The sequence below is a fragment of the Maylandia zebra genome, linkage group LG11 (assembly GCF_041146795.1).
Source record: "Maylandia zebra isolate NMK-2024a linkage group LG11, Mzebra_GT3a, whole genome shotgun sequence".
NCBI lineage: Eukaryota > Metazoa > Chordata > Actinopteri > Cichliformes > Cichlidae > Maylandia > Maylandia zebra.
The window spans coordinates 15,765,078-15,771,856 of NC_135177.1; the positions used below are offsets into that span (position 1 = coordinate 15,765,078).

At 42.1% G+C, this 6,779-nt stretch overlaps 1 protein-coding gene across 2 annotated transcripts in view; it reads right to left on the reverse strand.

Annotated features, from left to right (window-relative positions):
* rspo2 (R-spondin 2) overlaps positions 1 to 672 on the reverse strand; it is a 60,941-nt gene extending 60,269 nt beyond the window's left edge. Inside the window, exon 1 of one of the 2 annotated variants that reach the window (XM_076889850.1) lies at positions 432 to 672. The gene's annotated coding sequence lies outside the window, so the exon portion shown is untranslated. Of the gene's footprint in view, positions 1 to 131; positions 305 to 431 lie in introns of those variants that run through there. The other variant, XM_076889851.1, reaches the window with a different exon arrangement.
* Between the last annotated feature and the right edge of the window lie 6,107 nt (positions 673 to 6,779).

A 6,779-nucleotide genomic window follows, 5' to 3' on the forward strand; every position in this document is an offset into this window, starting at 1 on the left:
CAAAGGGCACCCCTCTCTAAAAATAAAAATAAAAATAAAAATAAAGGCAACTGTGCGTAGTGGTCGCCAAAAAATAAAAATAATAATAATAAATAATAATAACGCTCCGTGAGTAACGTGATGTTGTGTACCTTTCACAAGATTAAGTGCAATTCCGCTCCGGTTCCACTTTCAGCTTCCCACCTCTGAGTGCAAGTGCGAATGGGGAACGTGCAGCATCCCTCTGTGTGTGTGTGTGTGTGTGTGTGTGTGTGAGTGAGAGAGAGAGAGAGAGAAACTTGTGTCTCCAGAAGAGAACAGAGGTCCGAGGAGGAGGAAAAAGGTGGTAGCGGTAAAGAAGGGGAGGTGGTGGAGGAGAAAGAGGAGGAGGGGGTCCTTTCCTCCTCTCTGTAAAGAAAGGGGAAAAATTGGGGTGCTTAGATTCCGTTTACCTGCGTTTCCTCTCTCAGGCTCGTCCACTTGGCTTCCAGCAGAAACACATGTGTTGCTTGTTTGAGAGCGTAAAACGAGAGCCGGTGAAGTGAGTCTGCGTTTTGCGCGCTGCTCAGACTGAGCGGTGACTTGGAACTCCCGATCGGTCCTGATGCTCGCTGCTGCCTTTTGCCAGATATAAGCGCCGTGTCGCTGTCACGTGTGGAGACTCTTCGCGTTGTGTGTTGCTCCTTATTTCAGATGTTCGAGATGACATTTCTTGTATTCCCCCCACCCTCCCTCCTCTCCCCTCCTTCCCCTAGCCCCCTAGCGCAAACTCGGCCACACTGGCCGATCCGAGGCTGCCTCTGGGTCCTAGTGAGCATTAAGAAAAAAGCTGGATCGTCATTCAAGAAGAAAAGAAAAAAGTTGATGTATTCGTTTCTGGATAATGGGATTGCAGTCCGTATACAATGGACTTTTTTTCTGCCAAACGACAAGATTATTTAGGACCCAAATCATCATCCAAACACGCCCCTTTGCCCTTCGGCAGAAGTTTCAAATCAAAGTTTTTGACTCCTCTCAACTGGAGATGTAATTGTTGCACAGCCAGTCTATCTCGGTTGAGCTTTATTCCACTGACGATGGCCCTATTTAATAATTAGAGGTTCACCCCACGAAAAAGAAAAATTATCTGCATAATTTATGGTAATAGCATGGGTAAAGTCAACCATACGGTCACGCCTATTTTACTCCAACCCCCACCCCCTCTCTGAAATTAATGCTAATCGTCGGAGAGGCTGTAATTGTGGAACTTGGATCAATCATTCAATCGTTTCTGGGAGTTTTTCCGCTTTTCCCCTCATGCCGGGCCTTCCAGGGTGACCCACGTGACCCCAAAGAAAGGACATATCCAAGTCGGTGAGCCTTCTCCTTCAGTCAGGAGCGTCTCACCTCGTGGGGAAAAGCTGGAGCTCGTCCACTACCCCCCCTCCCCCGACATTCAGACTGCCGGCTGACCTGCAGATGAGTGATTACAAAGGGCAATGAACGTATTAAAGTTGGTGACGGAGGGCTTCAGGTAAAACAGCCACACACATAAACGTGGCCGTGTGCAGAATACCATTTTCTCCTGATGTTTTCTGACCCAGTGGAATCCAAGTTGTAAATGCTCTACCCCTTTCAGCCACTAGGTGTGGCACTTAATCTTTTATTTATTTCAGGAAATTATTTTCATGTGAGAGCAGCTCCGTTGTCCACGTCAGTGATCCTACAAGTGGGAGGTCAAGAAAAAGGAAAAAAAACAACAAAACAGGGCAGATATATTTCTTACACTTCAACCAGCAGAGGAGCCAGGTAGTTTAAAAAAACAAACAAACAAAAAAAAAAGGAACACATTACTACTCAAAAACCCGGTGGTACAAGGCATGATTTGGTCACTAGAACCGAAAAAATGTGAGTGAGGGAAACCCTATGTTTAAAAAATAAATCCTGAAACTTATGGTGACCTTTGTCCTCACTTTGTTTATTTATTTATCCAGACATTGTGGTCAGGAGGCCTGTTAGCCACAGGCAGAGCTGCTGGTTTGGATTTGTCTCTAAAACAACATCTAAGAGTGCACGGTTAAGGTGAATGTGATAATTTAGGCCTCCGGCACTTTTATTTTCATGATGTGTCATGGAGAAGGGGGTCGGTAAACCAATCACTTTATTCTCTCCATCCCTCCCCTCCCGCTCCTTGCAGTGCACAGAAGTGGGGATGAGGGGGGGTGACGTCAGCATTTGGATGGTCTGGCTTAGAGCCCTCAGTGCCATAACAGCAATGAGGGGAGCTGCTGTTCACTCTGCTAATCAGAGATCCAGGCTAGATGGTCTCCATCGTGGGTTTTTTGTCACAGTTTATTTAGTTAGAAAAGGAAAAAAAAAAAAAAAGCCACTCCACAGTGGTCATCTACAAATCGGAATATCCAAAATGTCCAGGGCAGGATGAGAGTGAGGCAAACTGAGAAAGTTCAATCTGTTTTTAGCAACTTTCCATGTTTGTGGCTCCAAATGGAAAGAGGGAAACTTCAATATCCCAAAATAATCCAACATGACATTCACAAACAGAGCTGAAACATTACAGTCCACTTGTGCAAACAGTTTTAGAATCACCATAAATCTAGAAAACAAAACCGTCTCCCCTCAGGGTTCACTTTAGGAGCTCTTCCATTAGATTTAACTGAAAACGTGAAATAATCTAAACAACTACAGTTCACCTGCTGGTGAAGATCGATGAAGTTTTGGAACAGCTGATAAACCTGACCTCTAAGGGAGACTGCGTTGAATAACATGATCCTATGTATGACAATGTGCCCACGTCTGATCAGACTTGTTTTGCATGTGTTTTATCTAGGGACGGATTGGTTTGTCATTAATCTTTTGTGTCCGTTTCTGTGGTGTTTCGAATTCCAGTTCCTTTTTTTAAATGAATAAACCCAAGCTCATTCAAAAACAATAATGAAGGGCTGAAATGCTTCAAAAGTGGGGTTTTTTCTGCAATGAAGACATTACATTTCCCTTTAATAAAATGGAAACAGACCAAAAATCCTTTTTTGAAAATCCCCCTGGCATCAGCTGTTGATTATCAACAGTCCTGTTAAAAATTAAGTGCATCCCTACTGTTTCCATAGGAAATGTGAGGGTTAGTAGCAGCCAGGTGCAACTAATCAGCTGCACCTAATTAACTGATCATCAGTTATAAAAGACGTTGTTGTGGCAGTTTGCCGGTCTGGTTTATTCTGTTGTGTTAATACAATGCCACAATCTTCACAGTAACGTCACCCAAAGGTGAGACTGTGCAGTGCTCATAGAAACATGTTAAATCTTACAATTCATGACACTACAATGGGAAAAAGACTGAACAAGTATGGCTTGTTTGCAAGGGTTGCAGGGAAAACCTCTTCTTTGTAAAAAGAACATGGCAGCATGACTTAGATTTTCAGATTTGCATGTGTTTGGAAAAAACTAAAAAAACTAAACAACCCCTCCAGCATATCAGCACATATACCTCATACCAACTGTCAAGCACAGTGGTGGAGGGGTGATGATTTGGGCTTGTTTTGCAGCCACAGGACCTGGACAGCCTGCAGTCATTGAATCAACGATACTAAATAGTGTCGTGAAGTAGACAATAATCCCGAGCACAGGAGAAAATCTACAACAGAACGACTGCAAGAGGGAAAAAAAAAAAAAAAATCAAGGTGTTGCAATGGTCCAGTCAAAGTCCAGATGTCAACCTCAACGAAATCCTGTGGGGTGAGCCTGTGGCTCTGTATAAACAAATACCCACCGACCTCAATGAACTAAAGCAACACTGGAAAGAAGAGTGGGCCAAAATTCCTCCACCATGATATGAGAGAGCGATAAAGTCAGACAAAAATAATTAGTTCAAGTTATTCCTGCTAAAGGTGGTTCATGAGATTTTGTTTGTCAGCACGTACACATACATTAATACACACACACACACCTACCTATCTATATATACAGACATGCAGACCCTTTCCAAAAAATTAGAATATCATGGAAAAGTTTATTTCCATACTTCCATTCAAAACATTAAATTTTCATTGATTATAGATTCATGACCCACAACTTAAATGATTTCAAGTACGTAGTTTTTTTATTGGTACATAATTTGGGCTTCCAGCTCATAAAACCCACAAAAACAGGAATTCAAAAAATTAGAAGCAAATTTTACAGGGCATGAATGTTTTAACAGTGTCACACACAAACTCATCTACTAAACTAAAAGCACCTGCACAGGTTTTCCCAGGTGTCATTAAATTGCTTCAGTTTATTTCAATTGTCTCAGTTAGGTTCAATATAGTGAAGACTGCAGACTTGACAACTGGCCAGAAGAGCATCACTGATACCCTCCATAGGATGGGTAAGCTACAAAAGTTCATAGCTAAGGAGGCTGGCTGTTCACAGAGTGCTGTGTCTGAGCATATCAATGGAAAGTCTAGTGGAAAAGCAAAATGTGGCAGAAGATGCACCAGCAGAAGAGATGACAGTGGCCTTCGGCAGATTATCAAACAGAAGATTTAAGAATATGGCAGAGATCCAGCTTCAAAATCCACCACATTCAGATGCATCCAGGATATGGGCTATAACTGTCGGGTTCCTCGGGTCAAACCACTTCTGAGCCCGAGCCAACGTCGGAAGCGACTCAACTGGGCCAAGGAGGAGGACTGGACTGTTGGCCAGTGGTCCATGGTCCTCTTTTCCGATGAAAGTACAGTGTGCCTTTCATTTGGGAATCAAGGTCCAAGGGTTTGGAGGAAGACGGGTGAGGAACAGAACCCAAGCTGCTTGAGGTCCAGTGTGAAATATCCACAGTCAGTCATGATTTAGGGTGCAAAGTCCGGTGCAGGTGTTGGTAAACTCTTTTTTAAATCCAAGGTCACTGCAGCAGTCTACCAGGATGTTTTAGAAAACTTCACAATTCCTTCTGCTGAGGATCTGTACAGAGATGGAGATTTCATCTTCCAGCAGGACCTGGCCCCTGCCCATACCACCACAAGCTCCAAAACCTGGTTTGATGGCCATGCCATCACAGTCCTTCACTGGCCAGCCGGACCGAAACCCCATTGAGAATCTATGGGATATTATCAGGAGGAAAATGAAGTCCACCAGACCCAAAAACCTTTAGAGCTGACAGCAAGCATCAAGGAAATCTGGGCTTCCACGACTCCCAGGCAATGCCACGCCACATCGAGGTAGTGATTAAGGCAAAGGGATTCCCAACCAAGTATTGAAGATTGACATATCATTTTGAAAGTACGCCATTTCTAATTGACTTGATGTGATCCTTTTTTTTTTTTTTTTTTTTAAATGCAAAAACTGAGAAGTAAATGCTAATGTCTTCATGGTATTCTAATCTTTTGAATTCCGGTTTTTGTGGGTTTTATGAGCTGGAAGCCCAAATTATGTACAGATAAACAACTAAGTACTTGAAGTCATTTAAGCTGTGGGCCGTGAATCTATAATCAATGAAAATTTAACGTTTTGAATGGAATTATGGAAATAAACTTTTCCATGATATTCTAATTTTTTGGAAAGGGTCTGTATACATACACACACATACATATAGTTCAGTAGTCTTCACTTTACATGTTGGTGAATCTAAATATGGCTTTAATAGGCAGCTTTTTTTTATTTATTTACCTTTTCATTTATTCTGTTTGTAACTGTGATAATCATTTCCAACCAAAGAAGATAAATCTACATTTTAGCAGATGCGTTTGTGTCTAAAACTTGAAGTATTTTTTAAATTCTGCTAGTTTTTTTTTGTGTTTGTCTTGATGAGAACCATTTCAAAAGAAACAATTCAATCATAGTTAAATTCTGATATCACACCTTTTCCAGCAAAGCCCAGAAGGGATCTCAGTTAAAAATAGAACCGATTGTGAAACCCTGCTCCGATACCTATGTTTACAAAGCACGCTGAATAAATAAAATGGGACATGCTGTGTACTTTGAACAAACCCACTTAAAAAAAAAAAAGAACAAAAAAAGAAAAAACAGGTTTTCATATTTCACCTCTAAATGTACACAGTGCACTTGTGTTTGTCAACCGAGCTGGTCTGTGACGCATTATGAAAGAAAATAAAAAGAGGGAAAGCGCCTATTATCGGTCTGTCCTGCTGCTTCTTGGACAGGACAGTGTCACTCAAAAGGAGCACGTTTACGGGTGAAGCACACATACGGGTGATCAAACACTCGCTGCACTTTCTGGAAAGTGCAGGAAACTGGAACTGGAAACTGCACTTTCTGGAAAGTGCAGGTGTATTTTTTTTTCTTTTTAAACATAGAATTCCTTGTTTAGCAGTTCAGTTGCATGTAGGAAGAAAATTAAAGGCACATGAAGGATCGACACCCTGTTTGTGAGCAATAAAGAGGGAGTTAGGGAGAGTCAAAGGACTTGAGTTATGAGAAGGTCGAAAGCAGAGAAAAGTGGGGGTGGGGTGGGACATTAAAAAGATTGTGTCCGTCTGGCTAATGGTTCTTTATGGCTCCCTCATGTCCTCAGATGGACAGGATGACTGGCACACAGTATGACCACTGGTAACTGCACATCACCTCCATTGCCCCCCCCCTCTTTCCTTCAGCTGACATCCCACTCAGGGAGGCTGCCTGCCACAGTGAAGTGAACCACTAAAAACACCATAAAACCAACAGACTAAACAGCCATTCATCATTACACACGCACTAGTCTTAACTGTCCCACTCGGTGACTCAATGCGAACATTAAAACTTCATCAAGTATTACCGGAGCAAAAAAAAAAAAAAAAAACAAGGAAAGAGAGAGAGAAAAAAAACAAAGT